General features: G+C 32.8%; 1 protein-coding gene across 50 annotated transcripts in view; it reads right to left on the bottom strand.

The window, feature by feature from the left end:
* ADGRL3 (adhesion G protein-coupled receptor L3) overlaps positions 1-23,609 on the bottom strand; it is an 812,688-nt gene that overhangs the window by 600,778 nt on the left and 188,301 nt on the right. For 18 of the 50 annotated variants that reach the window (XM_084972370.1, XM_084972365.1, XM_084972348.1 and 15 more), the window contains one exon: positions 16,783-16,816. The exons of the other annotated variants lie outside the window; for them this stretch is intronic. The gene's annotated coding sequence lies outside the window, so the exon portion shown is untranslated. The remainder of the gene's footprint in view (positions 1-16,782; positions 16,817-23,609) is intronic. 50 annotated transcript variants of the gene reach the window in all.

Below are 23,609 nucleotides of genomic sequence, written 5' to 3'. Positions count from 1 at the left end.
GTTGTATGAAAGGCTAAGTATTCAAAAAGTTCATTAAAAATGTCAGGGTAACACTTCTTAAAAGTAAGACACAGCAAAACCCATTCTCCTTTTTGTTAACTTTATCGATCAAATCAATGTCAATATTTTTATTTTAATATTATAAATCAAACATAAAAATCAGTGCAATCATTTTAGAGTCTTTGTAAAGATATATTATTTCAAGTTTATAAGTCACTTTAAAAAGAAAATATAATATTATATTTTTGAGCACAAATTTTGGTTAAAAGGGCTTATTGTAATATTCTTTTCTTAGATATTACTTAAAAGGAATACAAATGAATGAGGTGACTTTGTACATAAGTGAAACATTTAGATCTCTATACGGCATGGTTTTTAGATGCCTTTCATTTGTTCAAGTGGTCTAGGGGTTGGGGATTGTGAATTAATCAGAGTTATCACAATGCTTAATTTTTCAGACATATCAAAAAAGAATTACGTATCCTGCTTGATAAATATGAAAAGTTTGGCAAGAGAAGACAGAGCAATCAAAAAGTTTTCAACAAAATTGGAATGCCCAGTGACCTTTCTCAAAGCATATCTTTGAGTTTATTAAAAGATAACTGGAAAAACAAAGTAATAAACCAGGCAGAACTAGTCTTGGGGCATAAAATGCCAGTACCAGAAATCCACAGTCAAAATCATTATTCTTTTGACATGTTAAGAGTCACAAAGATAAAATTAATAAGGAAATTGCACTATTTAGACTTTCAGACTTAAAAGTCAACATAAATAAGCTGAAGAATCAACAGTTTTCTTCATTACTAATGATTCTTTTAAATTAATCTATAAGAATATTTTTCAAACTCCTAGAAATAAGCTTAATATCATGTTAGATTTAGCAAGAGGCAATACAAACTCAGTATTTTCTTATTGAACTTCCAGGAAAAAAAAAATCAGGCTATCACTGAGTTTTGGTTTAAAACTCAGTCTATCTAAAACCATGAATATCAGTTTCAAAAACCTTAAAATTCACCAATGCTGACTCATTTGTAGTTTATAAATGATCTAAATTTACGATAAAATCATCTAAGTTAAAAATAACTTTCCAACTTAAATACTGGTAAGCAGGGGACATTTTCACAGGCTTAAGGCAGAAAACTAGGCTTCAATCCAAAATCAGTCCCCCATACCAGTAAGAGCTGTAAAATAGATGTAGGCCTTCTGGTAACCTATTCTCATAAGCAGCAAATGATCAAATTAATCTCTGGACAGCCTACAACCGGGCAAGGTTTTACAAGCAGTAGAGAAAGGGAAAAAAATGGACAGCAGATAATACCCCCATGGGCTACAAACACCCAGGTGCAGGGTAAGTAGTTTAAAATAGCCTTCTCATTGGCCAACGGGGGCCCAGGAAGAGAAGTAAGGACCAAACTAATAATCTTGGCACATTTGGAATTCATTGCAGGCAACAAGAGGGAAAATCTACACAAAAAGAAAGCATACCAAAGAGTATAATAGTCAACTTAATGCAATCTTCAAAAGAAACTTGCTGAATGCTAAATTTTATAAAACTTCTCTGAGAACCATAGATCCATCTTATAAATAGTACTAAGAATCTTTATTTAATGTTTTTACTTTATTTTCTTTTCCTTCTCCCACCTCCCCCCTGCCCTCTTTTCCAAAATATGATGTAATTTAAAACTCACCATCATGTCTATTTAGGTGGTTATTTTTCCAGATGCATTCCTCATAAATACAGTCCACAAAATTTACAAAAAGAATCCCTTCATTTACTAATTTATTCATTCATTCTTTAATGAATTCATTCATTCATTATAGAGCACACACATGGATGTGACAATGCAAGTCAAACAAATTCTTATAGTTTGTGAAATTAATGGTATAGTATGTACATGACATATGAGCTAATCCAGCCTTATTCATCTCTTGGGATTTGACTCTCTATTGTCTTTTCTCCATCCTTCAAGATGTTCTATAATGATGGCAGAGAAACTGTTACTATAGAGCTTCATTTGGAAGATAGAGCAAGATACAATGTAAACTAAAAACTGGTTTACACAGCTGGTGTTTTCTTTTGTTCCTGTGGACAAATCTAAGACACCATCAAGATGTTATGAATAAAGAAAGATTGTGAGAACTTCAAGCCTTGAGGCCTGAGGGTTTCATAGGATCTAAAGAAAGGAAATTAAAGGATTAACTATGATATTTATTGAATTATGCCTTCTGATTTTTTCCAAATCTTAAAGGGCTGGGACTATTACTCAGATTATGGATTTGAGCAAAGAGAAAACCAATATGTGAAAGACTAATGACATATCCTCTTCTGTAATATCAAAGCAAATTATTTTAAGCATATTACTATAGTATAATTCTTTAATATAATTTTTGCCATATGGGCTCTAATCTTGGCCATTGTGGAAAAAAAATCACCTCAAATTATCTCTATTATTAATTCTGCAAAAGGACAATAAAGTATTATGAGGCTTCCTTGTATCAGGTTTAGGCATTGAATATAAATTTTATCACTGAAACCAAAGTACAGATGTCCTGCTGAATTACTTATACAATTACTTGCTTAACTTGTATGCCATAGGAATGAAATGAAACCTATACAAATATGACTAGAGTAATCATATCCATAACATTCTGTTTGGTTATTTTTAACTTTAGCTGTAATATAAAACCTTACACACTATTCTATGACAAGGGTTCCACAGAATAATTTGTGGCATACAGCATACTGTTCTAAGCTCAAGGAAATACCAATGACATCATTTAGCCATTACATGAGATAAGCTCACCTATTAAAGAACAATACAAACAGTGTTTTATATTTTTACTCACCTGACATGTGGAGTAAGTTGCACAGAATACATTCTTCTGAAAGCATATTATAGTTAAAATATTGAATTATTCTTGCCTCTCTGAACATGAATGTATAGTATTGCGAAGGTTTAATAATTCCAATGATTTATTAGCTACATAATCTATGCTGCTGTATTTTGATAAGTAAGCAAAGGAAAAAAGATTTAAATTTAAAATAATATAAATCTGGAAATGACTTTTTAAAATTAAAAGTAGATTATCAACACAGATATATTAAAATAATTTTATTTTTATTTATTTATTTATTTATTTTTGTCTTTTTGCCATTTCTTAGGCTGCTCCAGCGGCATATGGAGGTTCCCAGGGCAGGGGTCTAATTGGAGCTGTAGCCACTGGCCTACACCAGAGCCACAGCAAAGCGGGATCTGAGCCCGTGTCTGCAACCTACACCACAGCTCGCGACAATGCCAGATCCTTAACCCACTGAGCAAGGTCAGGGATCAAACCCGCAACCTCATGGTTCCTACTCAGATTCGTTAACCACTGAGCCACGATGGGAACTCCTAAAATAATTTTAAATGCGACCCAAAAAAATCCTGTATGTTCGCCAGAGAAAAATATTTTAATAAAATAAAATATTTTATTCTCTACCTCAATAACATCTCATCTTTAAAATGTACTAGTAATTCATAGGAGCATCATGTAGCCCCTTATTAACATTATGAAAATACCTCATTTGACCTGTGAAATTTAACCAATCACTATTCTTACGGGCAGGCTCAAAAGTCACACTGGAAACTATAGTAGAATAGATTGGAAGCTGTATTGTGTAGTATTTTGGTCTTAGCTGGGATTCAAAGCTTGCCTTGCCCACAAGCTGTGCGATTGTCCACAAATTTTTTTTTTCCTTAGTTTTCTCATCTACATCATGAAGAACAAACAGTATCTGTTCTCACACAGTTGGCATGAACATTTTTGTTATATATGCAAATAGCAGATGTGCAGGTCTTTCTCAATATGTGTTAAATATTTCCATTATGAGTGTTTTTTTACCATTTCAGTGAATGAATGAATAAACTGCTTAAGCTGTTTATTCCTGGTGATATCTTTGACTTCTTTTTAAATATATTTTGCTGAACTAAACAAAATAGAATGTAACCATAAGTCACATCTGGCAAAGAGTATTTCTGGTAGGCTTAGCATTAGAGTGACGGCCAGATGTTGAATTATACAGATCAAAATGCATTCTTTTTCTGCTGTGGCTGACCACTACACTGAGTAATGTTAATTACTTAGAAAGCTTAGCATTTGGCAATGAGAAAAACATGTTTTGCATTTAATACAAAGAGCCTCTCAACATAAGAATTTGGTAAAGTTATGACTAAAATCTAAATTTCACTTTGTATCCCTAAATTAAAAATCAAATCTCTCATAGTACTAGTATTTACTCATAATTTTACATTTTATTTTTTTACTTCAGAATTAGAAGGATTTGAATTAACTGAAATGAATATGTACCAGAATACAATCTGGCGTTCCACTGGGCTTAATGGATATTCTTATGTTATGGGAATGCTTCATTCACTCTTAACAAAAGTTTTTATTGTCATCATAAATCTCAAATTAAAGATCCCTTTGGGTATTACTTAAGATATGTATCTTGACTAGGTAGATCATAACTGATACAATTAAAATTAAATGTTAGGAGTTTTATAAATGGTAATTCTTACAGAACTATGCCCCTTTACATATAGTAATAGGAAAGAAGGAGTTACTATAATACCAAGTGCAATTAAGGCTGAGTTCCTGACACACATGGAAAAACTTATCAAAGCCTATGAAATTTTATGTTTCCTTTCCAAATGGAACTGTTCATTCACTGTAAAATCAAGTTGTTTCTTAAACTGCCAGTATTTTTGTATTCTCCATAATGAGCAAGAAGCAGCGTTTCCACAGACTCTTAACATCTTTGTTCCCTCTTTATTTAATCTCATCTATTTTCAAAGAGGGAAGTAGTTAGTATGAAAACTACCCAAGCCCAAGTCAGGGAAAGAGATTATCAACGAGATTCTGGTCAAGTGGACTGCACTGTAAGCATATTTAATGTATTTTTATTTACACCTCAGATATCTATATACGTATATGGCCTCATTTTCTGTTACTCTCATAAAAATTTCAAATATTTTTATATTTGTTTGCAACATTAGGATAATACTAACATTCCAGAATTCTAAAAAGACAAAAAGTTTTTTAAAAATTATTTATCTCTTTATTTATTGGCCTTTTAGGGCTACACTCGAGGCACATGGAAGTTCCCAGGTTAGGGGCAGAATCAGAGATGTAGCTGTCGGCTTATACCATAAAAAAACTTTTTTATTTAAATTACTATTAAATCATGATTATGACTTTTTTTACCTAATTATTGAAAACATGAATAGATTTTCACTTTGATCAATATTAACCAGACACCTTTTGCAAAGCAAAAAATGTGAACACCATATCGACTTAGACTAAACTACTTACATATGCCATCAAGACTTTTATATTTCATTCAGAGTGATGATAAAAAATTGATGGACTGAAATAATGTTCCCACTTCTTAGCAGTAACACCCAGTTGAGGTATCATCTATCAATAAATATTAAAGCCAGGATAAAGACATGTTAAATTATGTGATTCTACACACAGGTAAGTTGTTTCAAATGTAATTAAATAATTTTTACAGAAAATAGATTTATTCTTGTATTTTTGCAGGACAAAAAGCTGCAGTGGGAAAAGAACAAGGTACTGTTCCTCTCATAGTAACTGAACATGAAAGACTACAGAGGCATGCTCCCAATGGTAACAAGGGTTTTTTTTCACAAGCTTCTTCCTCTCTCTAGAATATTGCTCTTCAATCTCCAGGAAGGCTGTTAGTTAGGCTTTTTTTAATTATTACTCGTTACATATATAGTCTTTATTATTATAATGGTCTCAAAATATTGAAACCATTATATGTTAGTTTTTTTAAAATTATTACTTATTACATGTATTCTTTATTATAATGGTCTCAAAATATTGTTTTTTTAGAGAAGTTATTTCATTTTGCTATTACACATTAATTAGTGAAATTATGTGAGTAATGTCTGTTTTTGCCAACAGACTGTAAACACCATGGCACCAGGAACATACTGAGTAACTTACATACAGTAACTAGAACAGAGCCAGGCACAGAGGAGGTGTTATGGAATAAACCATCCCCTTCCAAAGCTCATATATGATTGTATTTGGAGATAGGGCCTCTCACAAAGTAATTAAGGTTAAATAAGATAATGAGGATAAAGTCATGGTCTGATAGGACTAGTGTCTCTGCAAAAAAAAAAAAAAAAAGGCAAGGTGCTCACTCCCTCTCTCTCCCCAGTAACATGTCTGGAGGAAAGGTCATGTGAGGACAGTAGGAAGGCAGCCACCTACAAGCCAGAAAGAGGGCCCCCACATGAGGAACCAAATAGACAGGCACTGCAAGATGGGACTTCTAGCCTCCAAACTAGACTACAGTATTGTCTTACAGTAGTCTGAGCTGACTAATACAGAGGGTAATTAAAAAGATGTGTTGAATGATTGACTGGATGAGTGAATTGATCAAAAAATAGGAAAAACAAAACAACTTTCCTCTAAATTCATTTTTGCATTAAAACAAACAAACAAAAAAGCCAAAAACCAGCATGATGTTTCTTTCTGGCACTTGCCAGCCTTTATTCACCCTGCTGAAGGGAAAAAAAAAAAAAAAAAAAAAAAAACATGACATCTAACTTATGAGTTTTAGAAAGGAAACTGACATAGCTGTCTAGGTTCTTTCCCCCTTCCATCTGTGGGCAGCCAGGCACACACAGGAAACACAGATTCTAATATATTATACCATACTGTAAATTTTACAGTGGCATCACCCCACATGGATCCCTCTAGGCTTGATGTGGCTTAATTCTGGGATGCAATGTTAGGGAACCCATCACAGCTATATGAGTAAACTACCTTCTCCAATCATTTTATTAACATGTTAATCTCCATCTACCCAAATACTTGCCTATTATCCCCTTGATTAAACCTCTCATATGGAAAACTGTGCTACTATCAAACCCACGTAGGTGATATTACCATTGTTTCAAAACAGAATGGACTATCAATGGAAACTGAGGTAGAATTTAAAAAAAAAAAAAAAGACATTGGATGCATTAAATGTTTAGTATTTAAGTACTAATTTTTGTCATGAAGGTAGATATTATACATTGTATTTCAATAAGCAAACAAACCCCCCCCAAAAAAAAATAAAACAAAAATCAGAAAGTCAAAAAGACCAGGGTTTGGCAAACTACAGCCCAAAAGATTAATCTGCCACACAGTCTGTTTTTGCACAGGCCACAAGCTCAGAAGGTTTTTTACATTTTATAACAGCTAAAAGAAGATTTCATGATGTGATAATTATATGAACCTCAAATTTCAGTGTCTACTTAAGTTTTATTGGAACAGAGCCATGTTCATTTTTTAACATATTGACTGTAGAGGCCATTGCGCTAATGACAGCAGGGTTCAGCACTTAAAACAGATACTACTTGTCCTGCAAAGCCTAAAATGTTTACTATCAGGTCCTTTATGGAAAACGTGTACTGATATCTGCAACAGACTAATGGTCTATAAAAGTGTTTGATTTGAAAGTCTAACCCACTGGCATTCTTCCATGACTAAGTGTTCACAAAAAAGTACTTAATCTATGTTATTGATTTGAATATGTTACAAGCTTTAGAACTATTTTATGAGAAGTATTAGTCTGAACAGCATTTTCTATATCTAAAGATAAAAATGTAGAAAAACACCTGTTCCTATATTTACTTGTCAAAAATGTCACCAGATAACATATAAATTCAGATAATGACAAACTTATAACTAAGTTCATAATAGATGTTCAAAAAAGCACTACCATAATACAAGGAAAAAAAATCCTTATCTAGGCAGATATCTTTTCTTCCTCTTTCTTGTCTCTCTCTCTCTCTTTTTTTGGACATGCCTATGGCATGTGGAAGTTCCTGGGCTAGGAAATGAACCCATGCCACAGCAGTGAACCCAAGCCACGGCAGCGACAATGACGGATCCTTAGCCTGCTGTGCCACAGAAAACTCCAAGTCTCTTCAGTTTCTATAAAGCAAATATAACCCAGTTATGCTTATATATACATATTTAATTGCACGAAAAATATTTGTTTTCTAATATATGCTAAATATTATAATTCTATCAAAAATGATAAGAATGTAACATAATGGTTTAATAATTATTATCCCCATGCTTGACTAAAATGTACTCTTCAAAAGTAAATCTTCTCCAAATAAGATTTTTTTTTTTTTTTAGTGATTAGTATCTCCAACTACTTCTCACTGTACCGATTTCTTTACGGGTCCAATGATCTTCCATGCACTCAATTAGTCAATCTACTTCTTCCTTGAGACATTTCTTGTGTTGATGATCAACATTAACTCAATAAAAATGGAATTTTAAATAGCTGTCTTAACCCACATATTCAAAGTGAAAGCTTATAAGAAAAAGCCCAGACTACAATTCTATCTGTGCATTTAAAAAAAAAAAAAAAAATTCTGCGAAAAAATGTCCTCTTCCATGTAAATTATTGTGAGTTCCCTGAAGTCACGCTGCAGATACATTAAAACATGAAAATCATAAACTGAAAGAAAATTTTTAAATGCAAAGGGTGCTATAAAAATATTCATTTAAAACCTAATGAAAACACAGCATCCTCATGAGAATTACAACAGACCCCTTTCAGTGTATTGCACAAACACGTGACATGCTATTAAGCAAATATAATTAAGGACAAGGGAGCTGGACTTTTCTTTTTTTTTTTTTTTTGTAACTTTAGCTGCACATATGGAGCATTTTGTTTCATTTCTGGTTTACTTTCTTTTAATCAAAGACCCCCACTGTAATGCCTTCACACAGGGCTCAGTGTTGTGGTTTCCATGGAAACCATAATTCTGAATGTCCTAACTTGTGTGATTAAAATTTAACACAAAGTAACATTGATAGTCTCCCTCATTTCCACTACCACCAATATCCAATTCTAATTAGCAGCACAATAACTGGTTTGGAAGGAAGAAAGAGCTCTGACTACTTACTATAGCCTCACATTGCCAGTTATTCACAAAGGCTCTCATGGACAATATACAGTGATGGTTCTCTTTACAAAATGTCAGGTTTAAACAGAAATTATTTCTTGTTGACTTTCTAGTCTCCTCTACAAGAGGATTAAGATATATAACATACACACAAACTTTTTATTGAACTGTTTAAAAATTCAACTGGATCTTTTCCTCCTTCTTCGTTTTTTAAAATGAACACTCTAATAGAAGCTGATAAATTCTCAGTACTCCATTAAGGGAGTATATGCTCTCTTGCTGATTATTTTGATTTGCAGAAAAGTATATTGTCTCCGGGGCACACCTGCATGGATCATGTGCCTAGTACTCACTGCCTCTACTCATAACTAAGTACAAATTTATTGCTTTCGTCAACACAACATTTTAAATTTAGAAATTATACCCTGTCATTCCAAATGAGCTTCTTGTCTACCTTATCATGCATAAGAGCAAACATGAATGACGTTCCTTCTCAATTCTAAAATCCCAAAGGAAAGAGTTTAAGTTTTAGAGCAAGAGGGAAGATTTTAAATATTAAACATTTATCAGCAGGAAGATATCTTAATCCTTAAGTCCAATGCTCTCAAATTTTAGGGCAGAAATTCAGGTCCATGGAAACAAAATCCTATCCTTAATACATCTAGTGATAGAAACAGTATTGGTAGATTTAATTACTCATTTAGTATTTTTATTCATTACAAAGAGTGGCATTTCTCTTATTAGTTGACACATTTTTCCACTTTTATTTACAAATGTAAATACTTAAAAAATATAAAGTATATACATATGTAAAATAGGTCTTGAAAGTTAATGGCATTAGCCCAAAAGATGAAATAGTAATAAATCAATATAAAAATATAAAAAACTATTCTTGAGAGTTTCACCAGTTCATTTGATGTTAGTTATCTATTAGCAAAGATCTGAATAGTAACTAAAGTAAGCAATTTTCACTTCAAATACTATGTTGACATTTGAATAAATAATTATTTTAGTAATGTCTGATCATATGGACAATTTCTATTTCTTCATATTTTCTAAGGGATTGTGCTATCCTATAAATGGTCCACTCAGTACTTTTATTTCTAATTAGACTATGTGAATAAATTCAAGTAACCCTAATATAAGTTATTCTTTCCTTTGCAGTAAGAAAAAATAAAGGATAAAAAAGGACTGGGTGTGTGTGTGTGTGTGTGCGTGGTGTGTGTGTGGTGTGTGTAAGGAGGCCAAGGGTTAGGGAGACACTTGTGGAATGAGAAGAAGCACATGCAAAAGAGGACAAAAAAGAAGAGATTCCTTTCTTTCAATGTTCTCTATATCAGACCTGACTTGCTTATTTAAACAATATTAGATTTTGACAGACCCTTTGAATATACTGGTTCATATTTCAGGAGTATACCAAGGAAGTCAAATGTGTGTTTGTTTTGTTTTGTTTTGTGTTTTAAAGGTGTTCTGCACCAGAGCCTCCATATACGGTGCTAAAGGACAAAAGTACAGAGGAAGCTAAAAAGCTAGAGGTGTCAGCTAACCTACAGAGGCCAGGAAAGGCAGAAAGAGGTTATTTTTCTAGTATTACTGAATCAGATTAAAACTGATGAACAGGATTATCATGAATTAAACTTGCTAATTCCAAATGATGACTTTAAAAATGGAATTTTTGTGATGTTTTAAATATCAATAGACAAGAAAAAAGATAAAGTAATTTATTTCAATAAAAAAAATACAGAGTCCACATTGAATTGTGGTGCCATTTCCTGTCAATACCTTTGCAGAGGCTGATAATTCTCACCCTCTGATATCTATGAAGGGTCTGCTTAAATGGTTATTTTCAATCAATCAAAATCCAAAATTCAAGGGTAAAATCTCATTCTGTACATGGAACTTTAGGCTGATTTCATACTTAATAAATTACTTTATGACATTCGACTATTCCTTAATTTAAATTCTTAACATTTCACAAAGGACAATGACAAATTTTCAGGATTGTCCTTTCAGTGAAACATTGTTCAATGATTTTTTTCTTCTTTTTCAAGGCAAAATAAAATATACCAAAACTAACATCACTTTATTATTTCATCATTCAGAGTCTTGCCTGCTGAGTGTGATAAAGTCCTCTGAAATAATATGAAGAATGGTTCACTCCAGAGCTTTCAACAGTTCCAGATTTACTTACTTGTTCAAAATATGGTTCAGTATGGTTCTCCAGTGACTGATTTATTACTCATCCATTCTATTTCCACAACTATACACTCAAACCATCTTTGGAACAAAATATAGAAAAGAAGTAGACTCAGATTTAAGAAGCTCTCTTCTTCAATAAATGATTCTTAAGAGATAAGAGATTCAACATCTGGAGCCTGAAGAGACCAGTTACTACTTTCAAGTGTTTTACTGGAGTTTAGCAATTCCTGCAGTTACTTAAATTTTCCCAAGATGGGTATTCAGATGTGGCACTCAGGAAACATAAGACACAGAACAGGACTAGTCTCAACCTGTCATCTTAGAGACACCAGTGTTCCAGCTCTACAATACAATGAGGGAAGAAAAGCTGGTGGGGAAAGAGACAGGAAGTCCTAAAGATGCTGTGAAATTCACAATGCTCTGTAGGATTAAGGTGGTCTCTGAAGTAATTTTAAAATAGAAAACCTCCAGAGAGCATGTGCTTTCACATTTTCATAATCCCATGTTTGGCCCATTTCCCTTTGTATATCTTGAGTATTTTTGGTTTTTAATGCTGGCCAGACTCCAGGAATAGAGGGTAATTCTGCTTCAGTCACATCTGTCCTGTTCCTTAATTTCTCTTGTAAAGGTATTTGAAATTCAGAAAGTTCTGTGAGGAGAACAAGAATGCAAAATTGTTATGGGGGAAAACAACGAGGCTATATTAATATGCAAGAAAGAAAAAGTTTGTTGTTTAAAAAGCTAACTTTTATATAATTTTGTAACAATTGCTGAATGATGATGACTTTTCAAAATAATTGAAATCCTAGAAACTGCATTATTATTGTTGTTATATATTACTTTAAAGTTTTAACAAATTTCTATTGGAAACTAATTATGAAATATAAAACTTTTATTCTACTAAATCAGATTTCTATTCTTCTCAGTGAAGAGTGCTAATCTCTTCTTTGTAAGGTCAGTGAATTATTAAATAAATTTCATGAAAATATGTCTACTAGTACCTGGGATAATAGACACTTACTGGACAAATAAATCCTTTCCTTCTTTAGCTAGCAGAGCTATAGTAATTCACTTTGTAACTGACCCCAACTCAGACATGGTCTTCAATTCATGGTGAAGATGTGAATTTGAATGTGAGAACTATGAAAAAACATCAGTCAAAACATTGTATAAATATGCTATTAGTGTCAATTTATAATGTATTAGCTGAAAAATACACAATTACAGTCAATTTATAGTAGCTACATTATACATTAATACAATAATAAAAGTTTTCATCTTGGATGAGTTAAACTTGGATGTGACAGAGGAGTCAGTGACTGGGAAAACCAAAAGTATGTTGATTAGCCTTCATTTTTATCTTTTGTCAGACATCAAAGACCTTCCAATGAAAAAATACTCAAGTTCCAATGAGTTACGACGGCAATATCATTCCAATGTAAGTCAAAATAAGAAATCTTTCCTTCCAGATTAACCCAATAAATGTGTTTAAATGTAATTTGATATATACACATTCTTTAAAAAGTTTCAAAGTACCCAATTTTTACTGATGTGTGGCATTATCAAAGATAGTAAAAATGTTTTTTTTTTAAAAATACTTTAAAGACTATCATCATTAATGGCAGAAATGGGCCAGAAATTTGAGTTTGCATTTTAAATATATTAGAGATGAATATATTTAATGGGAAAAAATCTAATGTTATTTCATTAATTTAAACTTTGTTAGAAGTTTATTTTCTGCTACAATTGAAGTTAAAAGAATTTTGTCACTTCCTATCAAATGCCATGCAGGACTTGAGTGAAAGGCACACCATAAGTAGCACTGAACAAATGAATCCTTTCCTTCTTTAGCTAGCAGAGCTATAATAATTCACTTTGTAACTGATCCCAACTCAGACATGGTCTTCAATTTATTGTGAACGTAGTTTGGTGGAGATTCCATTATCCTTGTTTGTTTGCCAGCATTAGCACAAGGTGCTCTAAGAAGTTGGATAAAATAAAGTTTAGTATTACTCCTTCTAAACCAACATTTGAGCTATTTCCCTCCATGTCAATGTTTTCCAAATTATTTTGTATTAAATGTATTCCTTGGCATTCTACTCAAGTCCAGGCCAGATAAAATAACTTATCACTTGCTTATCGGTTACAGAAGGGTTGTGACTGGCTATTTTTTAATGAAAATTTTAATTTGTTGTGATAGTTTGCTGAATGGATTTAATAACCTATTATAACCCACATAATTTTATTATATTTATTGTATAGGATTAACCTAATAGTATGCTTTAACTGCAGCTAGAAAATAGTCCAGTTGAGAGAAAGAGCACCTGAAATAACATAGTAGAGCAAAGCTAAGTTGTTAGAAATGATTTGTATAAACTTTTGCTCGGGAATAACTTTTCAGAAGCTATATATTCAGCAAAGGAGTTTATAATATACTTTCTCTACTCTTTTCCTATTAGCAACTCTTTTCAAAGATAGTATCAGAGAGAATTATTTCTATAATATTTACTGAAACAGGTATAATGATAAGAAGCATTTATTTTATTTGGATTTACATATGCCAAGAATAAACATCAAACTTTCACTTTCAACTAATTATTGCTAGATTATCCCCAAAATGACAAATATTGCTAATTCAGTGCATTTAATCAGGGATGAAATTAAATTGAAATGAAAAAGAAATCCATTAAAAACTTCATTTGTGGAATAATTAATAACATCAAGGATTTCTTCACTCATGGCTGAAAACACTGAGACACAATATAACAAAAAGTGTTTGTCCACAAAATTCAGTTTCTTCATTCAAATTGACAATGGAGAGTTTACATGATTATACATGCATTACCACCAAGTTTTATAAGAATCTAACCATTCACAATTTTTGGCAACAAAGCCAGAAAACAACTGCTTGCTTCCATTACACTTGTAAGAGGCAATTTGAGAAGTTACTCCCCAGGAATTAAATTTTGTGGATAAACATTTTAGCTAATTGCATTATTGTTCTCAGAACACTGAAGGCAGCACTAAGCCAAACCAAGAAATCCAATTTCTTTCTTTCTTCTTAAGCAATTAAATTCTCTTCCACTAACACATTTTAGGACTCAAGAAAAAAATGCATATAACGTATATGAGATGGATTGGAAAGATTTAAAAGAAACTTTTATTTAAGTATAAAATTTATAATGTTTCAAAGAAGAAAAAATGTAGTCCTCCTGAGCTAAATAAGTTCTAAAGGGATATATTTCAAAGGTTTATGTAAAAATTCAGTGGAGAGAGTTCTGGATTTGAAACTGTATCAATGCTGAGAGCACTGGGGCTGGTGAACAGTTCACAGAACACCGTAGTAGTCACCAGCTCTAGCCCTCCACTTCATGTTTCTTATCTGAGGGCTTCATCCCACCTTAATACAACTCTCACGTTTCAAATAAATGGTACTCTTTGAAAAATATATATCATAAAATACCTGTATAATTAAGGTCTCTACTATAGATATATCTATATGTAACATAGAGTGTGTATGTATATATAAAATACATATGTGTATAATATATATATAAAAGCGATGTATATATCAATATTAAAATGACCTCTTAATATCTTCAGATTTCAAGTATCTTTACCTATCAATAGTACAATATAACCTTGTATAATTAGGTCTCTACTATATATATATATATACATATATATATATATTAATATCCTGAAATTTCCTCAAGTATCTTTACCTATCACCCAGGAAAATTATATTCCCCCAAACAGAATATTTACTATTTTCTGATGAATACTCTTAGAATATCCATTCTCTTAGAATGTCTATTTTCTGTTCTCCAGGAGTAAAATCCTCACATGCGACCAATTCTGCAAAGCTTTCCTAAGCCCTTTGATTCAGAGTTAACTCCTCCCTTTTTCTCATGTGTCTATTATAGCACTTAGCACATTATAGTACAGCTAGTTCTACATATGTCTGTGTCCCCAGATGGACTTGTGATTTTCTCTCTGTCAAGACAACACCATCACTCCAGAACATAGCAGAGGTCTTATCCACACCAGGAACTAATATAATACGGACTAAATAATTTTTTGAAACAAATTAAAATCAATGTTTCAATCTTCACTCCTCTTCAAGATTTAAGATGACATTCTTTAGAATATGAACTCTGTTACTTAATGAAGTAGTATTAAAAATAATAAGAAATCTAAGTAGCATTTTTCATTAAGTAAATTTAATAACCAAAAATGATGTTTTTAATCAGTCTCCTTTTTTCCTGATTATATAAGCTTGAAATTGCTTAGGAAAAAAGCACATTTACTCTAGAAAAACATAAGAATTTATTGTGAAGCCTATGTTTCCTAATTAAGATGAGGCACTAATTCAATAAATTTTTATTGACCTCTGGAATTCTGAAAAATGTTACAATACAATTTTCAATAAAGATCTACAACACTGATGTTGAGCCTATCAATTTACTTTGACTCGTAAATACTTAATATAAAATCTAAAATTTTTCAAGTTAAATTTTGAAAAACAGAAGGAAATTAATGATTCTATAATAGTCAAGCTCCTAGAATACTTAGCAGATTTTTTCCAAGCACCAAAACTGTTTTTTAAAGTTATGAATAGTTTTAAAGTCTTTTAAAATGCACTGTATAGCCTTGCCTTCTAACAAAGTTTATGAAGTACACACACACACCCGAACTTTTTCTTCTCAATGACCCAAGATCACCACAGAATTGCACCATTCTTTTTTTTATGAGCAAGAAGGTCCTTTATGGATAATCTCATACCACCCTCACTAATTGGACAAATGAGAATACTACAATCCAGAGAGATTATATGATGTGCCCTGGGTCTCACAGCGAGTTAATGGCAAGACCAGGCCTAGAGGGAAGGTAACCTGATCCACAGTTATTCCTAATAGGAACCATGTTTGTAAAATGTGTATAATTCAAAGGCTCTTAGACACACAGGGAAACACTGCTCTGACATGTAATAGATCTACACTGCTACATGTACTAAAAATTTTATGACAATTTTCAGTGGTTATTTGGTTCCCATCCTTAATACACAGATTCGTGTTTAGTATTTTTACTTTTATAATTTTTAAACTTTTTATCTGGTGGGTCTTGAATGCTAGATCACCAAATTTGTCAGAACATATATAAACTATTTTCTCAATGAGAGTGTTTTATAAGTAAAAAAATGCTTTGGTTAGAATAAAATAACTAATACTGTATCCACTGTAGAAACAGTTAAGCTGTGGTTCCTGTGGTTAGTTGTCTGGGGATCATTTGCTAAGGAAAACAAGACACACTCCTAAAGAAAAGTGGAAAATACCACAGAAGGTAAAGTTATGAAAGCAGCATTTTCCACTTGGATGATATAACTTTTTTCTACTTAAATTCAGAGACCAATAAAAGCAGGTCTGCCCATAGTCAAGCTAGTATTAAAAACAACTTAACACTTGAAGATTAAAGGTTTTACACAACACAAATTTATATAAGAATTTCACATAAAATATAAATAAAATAGAAACAGGAACAAAATACAGCTAGAAGTACAAAACAGAAACAATAAAAAATTAATATATACACTTACCATGACCCAGCAATCCAACTCATGGGTATTTACTCTAAAGAAATAAAAAAAATTATTTGTACACACATGCACACACATACACACACCCCGCACATATGAATGCTGCTAGCAACTATATTTGCACCAAAAATTAAAAACAACCCAAATGGCTCCAACAAGGGGATGGATAAATGAACTGAGAGTTATTCACACAAAGGAACAGTGCCCAGCAATAAAGAGCAAATGAGTTCCTGACACCCCAAAACAAGGATGACTCTCATAGACATTATGATTCATGAAAAAAGTCAGTATCCAAGGGCCACTTGCTGTATTATTCATTTATATGGTATTCTGAAAAATCTAAAACTCTAGGCATAAAGAACAGAAGAGAGGCTGCTAGGGGTAAGAGGCACAGGCAGAAAATAACTACAAAAGGGCAACATAGAGGGTATTTCTCAGTGATAAAACTCTTTTGTATCCTACTTGCGGTGATAAAAACGCATTTCTATACAGGTCTTGAATCTCATAGAATTGCATGCAGAAAACAAGACAAGACGAATAACTATAAGTAGAGATAGATAGTCAGATAAAGAGACAGACGTATAATAGTTATGGTTGCATGGGTATACACATTAAAAAAAAAAAAAAAATCCCTCCAGTAATTACAATGGGGATTTTAAACATATGTGCTCAATAAAAATTTTTAAATGTATATACTCAATTAAAAATTATACAAATCCATCTCCTGCAGCAGGTAAATAAAATCAATAGACAATAATTAACAACTTTTAGTTTTTGGCTATGGCATAAAACCCTAATTATAAATATTTGCGGCCCAGAGCAGATCCCTCTATATTCAATGTACCATCCCTGATTCAGGCAGAAATGAGCAGTCTTTTTCGAGCCATCATAATATTTTCAGTGTCATAAATCTGAAGCAACACTGGATAATTTGAGAGAAAGAAGATCTGCTCTAGTACAAGGATCAGGACACAAAAATCTGTCCAGGACACTGCTAGTTCAGAGGTGACCCATAAAAATAAGAAATAATGGAAAATGAGCATCCAATCATCCCAACGGTTTAACTAGACTAGTACACTTCCCACAAACTCAAGTTCAATATTAGCAATTATGTCTGGAAAATAGCTGTGTATCCATTAACAGTTTATTCTCAACTAGCCTTTTTGTTCTATTTTTATGTACTAAGTTTAAAAAAATTTTCAGGTATTTTCAAATGAAAAAAAAAAAAAAACACAAAAAAACAAAGGAGGTCTGGTTGCATTCCAATATTATACCAATCACTACCTTGTTTGCCAAAGCAGGCAGTCACAGGTGTTAAAATGGGCAGAGACGTCCTGCCAAAAATGAGATGAAGAGAAAACTTTGCTTGCTCTGACAATCTGTCTTATCACACCATTTCTGTAAAATTATTTTCTAATTTTGTTTTTATATTTTACTTTCATTTTAGGTATTCAGCACTTTTCTGAAATATGAATGTTTTAGGTTTAGGGTGATAAGTATGGTAAGTGATAAGCACCAGGCCACTACAAACAGAAATTGAAAGTTGTCACAACCATCAAAGATATTTTTAAGTGAAAAAGATTTTCTACCTTACATAGATTTTAATTTTTATTATTTAATGTTATTGAAGTACATAATTGATTTACAATGTTGTATTAATTTCTGGTGCACAGCAAAGTGATTCTACCATGTACACATATCCTTTCCCAAACAGGCTATCACAGAACATGGAGTAGGGTTCTCTGTGCTACACAGCAGGTCCCAGTTGACTATCCAGTCCATATACAGCAGTGTGCACATACCAAACCTAAACCCTCAATCCATCCCTCCTCCCCATTGGTAGCCATTAAGTTTGTTTTTGAAGTGAGTCTGTTTCTGTATCCCTACATAGATTGTAGCACACCATTCCCTAAATGGCAAGCTTTCGCTAGCTATTTAAAATATAGCATCTGAAAAGGATTACAGGAAGGAGGTATTTAGGTAAACTGACAGTTTATGGAAGTGAAATCCTCTGGAAAGATATTTTAACAATATGCATCAAAAGCTTTAAAAAGAGTCATAAATATAAACCCAATAATCCCACTGCTAAAAATCTATTCAAGGAAATAATCACTTAGGTATCAAAAAATTTATATTAATATGTGTTTAACTAAGTAGTATTTATTGGATTTTTTTTTCAGTGACCCAGGAGCTGGGTTTTGTTTTGTTTTTTTAAATTGAAGTGTAGTTGACTTACAATGTTGTTAAGTTCAAGTGTACAGCAAAGTGATTCTGTTTTACTACACATAATCTTATATATAAGTAAGAATTATTCATATATATATATGTGTGTGTGTGTATATATATATACACACACACACATTCTTATACATTTTTTTCAGATTCTTTTCCCTCATAGGTTTTTAGAAGATACTGAGTATAGTTGCCTGTGGGGTACAGTAGTAGGTCTTTGTTGATTATCTATTTTAAACATAGTAGTATGTACATGTTAATCCCAAACTCCTAATTTATCCTTCTCCCCCTTTTTCCCCTTTGGTAATCATAATTTTGTTTTCTATGTCTTGAGTCTATTTTCATTTTGAAAATAAGTTCATTTGCATCATTTTTTTAGATTCCACATATAAGTGATACTATCAGATATTTGTTTTTGGCTTACTTCACTTAGTATGGTAATATCTAGGTCAATCATGTTGCTTCAAATGGCATTACTTCATTACGTTTTATGGCTGAATAATGCTACATTTTACACACACACACACCACATCTTCTTTATCCATTCAGCATATAATCAAGATACATGCACCCCAATGTTCACAGCAGCACTATTTACAATATCCAAGACGTAGAAGCAATCTAAATATCCATCTCAGTAGTATCTATGATGAGTAAAGTAGAGTACAATGCCAGTAATAAGTACTTGCCAGTTTCTGAGGTGATGAAAATGTTTATGTATACTTATTTATTTAAAAAATAGCAAAGATTTTACACTAAAACATTAACCACGGCTTCATCTTGGTATAGGATTATATTAATAATCTTTCTAAGAAATATTTCTAAATTTTCCATAATGAGTCTACATTGATTTTATAATCTAAATTCTCATATTTTATATAATTAAATTTTAAGCTTTGATATTTTAAAACAAAAATTATATTCAATAATTGGTTATAACTCCTTAGCCTTCACATAACTCTATTAAAAACAGGCTCTTTTTTGTGTTGGGAAAGTATTATTGTTGTTTTGTATATACTACACTTGCTATTCCCACTTCACCACCCATCCTGTGGTTTAAATAGTGGCTGACAATTCTTGCTTTGCAAAACTGACTGGCAGCTATCACTCAAATGTTAGACTTATCTTCATGCAAATTTCCAAAGGTCACCATTTATGCATGTAAATTCTGAAGGGCACTAACTGTACAGATGACGGATTCTGACAGCCACTATATCTCCAAGAATGGAATAAGCGGGGATGACTGTCTGAATAATTAATGTGCTTTTACTCTGCCCATGGCCAGTTTTCACATCCTGCACTTTGTGACTATGGTTTTGAAATTAATTAGAAAATGTAATTTCATAGCAAACCAAAACACTCCTTTTTTTTTTCTTACTTTCTACAAACAAATGGGTAAAGAAGTGAGACAATTAATGGCCCTCAGTTTAGGTGCTGTATTTGGAGAGACCTAGAGATAAAAATTAACATCTAGCTCTGTTATTTCTGCAAAAAAAAAAAAAAAGCATGATTATTTCTATATACCAGTTTATCATTTTTGTAAATAAAAATAACCATACACACACACACACACACACACACACACACACACACACAAAGAACTCTGCTCACTAAGGTTCAGTAAATGGTGCCACCATCCACGGGGTTAGCAGTTGCAAGCCTGAGACTTGTCCCACTGAGACTTCAACTCTTACTATTCAAATATAATCAGTCCCTAAGACTTGTAATTCATGCTCTCAGATGTGTTACTACCACCCAACCCCAGCTCTTTATTATACCTTACATGAGATATTGCAAATATTCCCCAGATAATCCTCCTGCCCCTAGTCACAGTCACCCACACTGCCTGCCTCAAGAATTAACTTTCTAACTGTTCAAATCCATGAGCAAGGCTAGTAGTATAATAATAATTTAAAAAAAAGACACATCAAGGTGGAAATTAAAAGGATGCTATAAAGAGGAAATATTTAAAATATTTTAACTAATGAAATGAGACAAACAGAATTCTGTGTGATGTGGTGTTATGTGATCTAGAGCAAAAATAAAACAGAAGAGGGCAGGGGGTACCCCCAGGCAGTTTCAATTTTAAGGAGGTTTTTCAAGGAAGGCTGCTATGAGAAGAGACTATCTGAAACCTAGGAAGAAAACCATGGGGTAACTTGGGAGGGTGGGACGGGAGAAGAACCAATAGCCTCTGAGTTCTTGGCTGAGGGGTCTCTTGTGTTCAGTCAATGGCAATGATGCCAAGGCAGTTGGAGTGCGGGGGAGGCTGAGGAGAGGACAAGGCAGTGCCAGCTGTACGGTGAAAACAGTGGAGCGCAGGAAGCAGGAGAATGTTATAATTCCCTCTCCAAGAAGGGACTGCAATTTGTTTGTTTTGTCTTGATTTTAGGTCCGCACCTGGGACATATGGAAATTCCCAGGCTAGGGGTCAAATCAGAGCTGCAGCTGCCAGCCTACACCACAGCCACACCAAAGCAGAATCAGAGCCACATTTGAAACCTACACCACAAGTTCACAGATCCTTAACCCACTGAGTGAGGCCAGGGATTGAACCGACGTCTTCATGGATGCTAGTCAGGTTTTTAACCTGCTGAGCCCCAACCAGAACTCCTGGGACTGTGATTTAGACCAAGGTGCTCAGTAATCAGACACATATGCTGATGAATATATAATGCAGGTGAAAGAAAATTCAAGCTTCACTCCAAGCATGTATGGCTAAGAAATTGCAAGGATGGAGTCATTAGCTAAAGCTTGTGTGAGCATGATGTTTTCAATTGGCTTTATTTTTCTGAAAACTATGATTTGATACTTGCGGATGAATCAATTCAAAGAGGTCACTTACTGTGTAAAACATATCTTCCCTTCAAGTTCAAAAATTATAGTTTACTCTAAAAATACTAAGTGCTTATAAGTGCTTAAATATGCCCCAGCTCTATTCTACATGATATGTGGTAGGTCATTTTGTCAGTCCCATGTTTCTACTAAGGAAACTGAAGCAGAGAGGAGACAGCGCATCTGAAGGTCATACAGCACATCTGTACTCAAAACTTGACCTTTCTAGTCAGCTTCCTCATAGATATTGTTTTGTTTTTGTTTTCTGTTTTTGAATTTTATTACTAAAGAAGAGTCTAGAGGTTCCCAGGGCTGACAGTGGTGGGAGAAGATAATCACAAAAGGGCACAAAAGAATATCTGGCCATCTTAATTTTGGTGCTACATTCCCATTTTTTATATGTCAAAATAGAATTGTACATTAAAAGAGTGTGGCTACTATTTGTAAATTATTTATAAATAAACCTGATTATAAATAATCTAGTAAATATCATGAAGTGATATATGTTGCAAATACTTCTATTTTGTCTAACAGAAAAACCTCTCATACTACATAATTTGTTCTACTACTTATTATTTTACTGGTTAAAATTATGTTTTTAATGTCATCTTCCAACAATATTTGCTGATAAAATAATACAATTTTATTTGTTGCCATATAATTTATCTTGTGTTATTCAAACATTTTTATCACAGCAGGAAGAACTAGGGTTTCTCCAATGATTTCATTCCTTCCCTTCAGGAAATCTCAAATAAGGCTTCTCAGCATTTATCATAAATTTTGTGAAAATGTGTAAATGACTAGATCGAGCGTGACTTTAAACATTGCTGAAAAACCCAGAAAGGCGTACATTTGTGTTCTTGATACTAAATTATTAAAAATCGTACTATTAATAATGCTGTGTATCATCAACTTATACCTTAAGACAGTATGTTCTTAGGAGAAGTTTAATCACTTAGGATATGCAATTATTCTCTTTTGGCTATCCTTAATAAATCTGAGTAGATGATCAGAATGTGTCATATAATTAGTCTGAAAATATCCCTTAATAGGAATAGAGAAAATGCTAGTTGTAGCAGTTTATCATTGACGCATGCATATATTAATCAAATAATCTTTATTTTGAAAATTTTATTTAAACTTCATAAAATCTATTGTATAAATGTGAGAACCAGTTTAGCTTGAAATTGATGATAATCCCACTTAGGGTACTTATCCAAACGGATGTAACATCAGGACACTAACATACTCAAATACAAATAGCATCATCAAAATCCAATGAGATACCATGTGACATCCTTTAGGATGGCTCTAATCAAAATGACTGCAATAACTTTTGGCAAGGATATGATGAAATTAGAATACTCATTCACTTTGGTGGGAATGCAAAATGATACAGCAGCCACTTTGGAAAGAGATTTGGAAGTTCCTCAAAAGGTAAAACACACAGTTACCAAATGACCCTGAATTCCACCCCAGGGATACGTCCAAGAGAAAAGAATACATATGTCTACACAGAAACAGGGATATAAATGTTATAGCACCATTATTCATAATAGCCAAAAGTATGAAAAAATTCAATGTCTATCATATGATAAACGGATAGGCAAAATGTGATATTAGTAGTATTATTCACTAAATCCTGATTTACGCAACAGGGGTGAAACTTGAAAACATACAAAAATACTGCATGACTCCATTTATCTGGTAAATCCACAGCAGTGGGAGGTATATTTGTGGTTGTCAGGGATGGGGTGAGG

This window comes from Sus scrofa, chromosome 8 (genome assembly GCF_054392235.1).
Source record: "Sus scrofa isolate SSC_HxYL_T2T_F1_AM1 chromosome 8, Sscrofa_HxYL_maternal_Yorkshire_Landrace_v2.0, whole genome shotgun sequence".
In the NCBI taxonomy this organism is placed as follows: domain Eukaryota; kingdom Metazoa; phylum Chordata; class Mammalia; order Artiodactyla; family Suidae; genus Sus; species Sus scrofa.
Note: the sequence above shows the minus strand (reverse complement) of the source record. Positions and strands in the feature narration are given on the sequence as shown.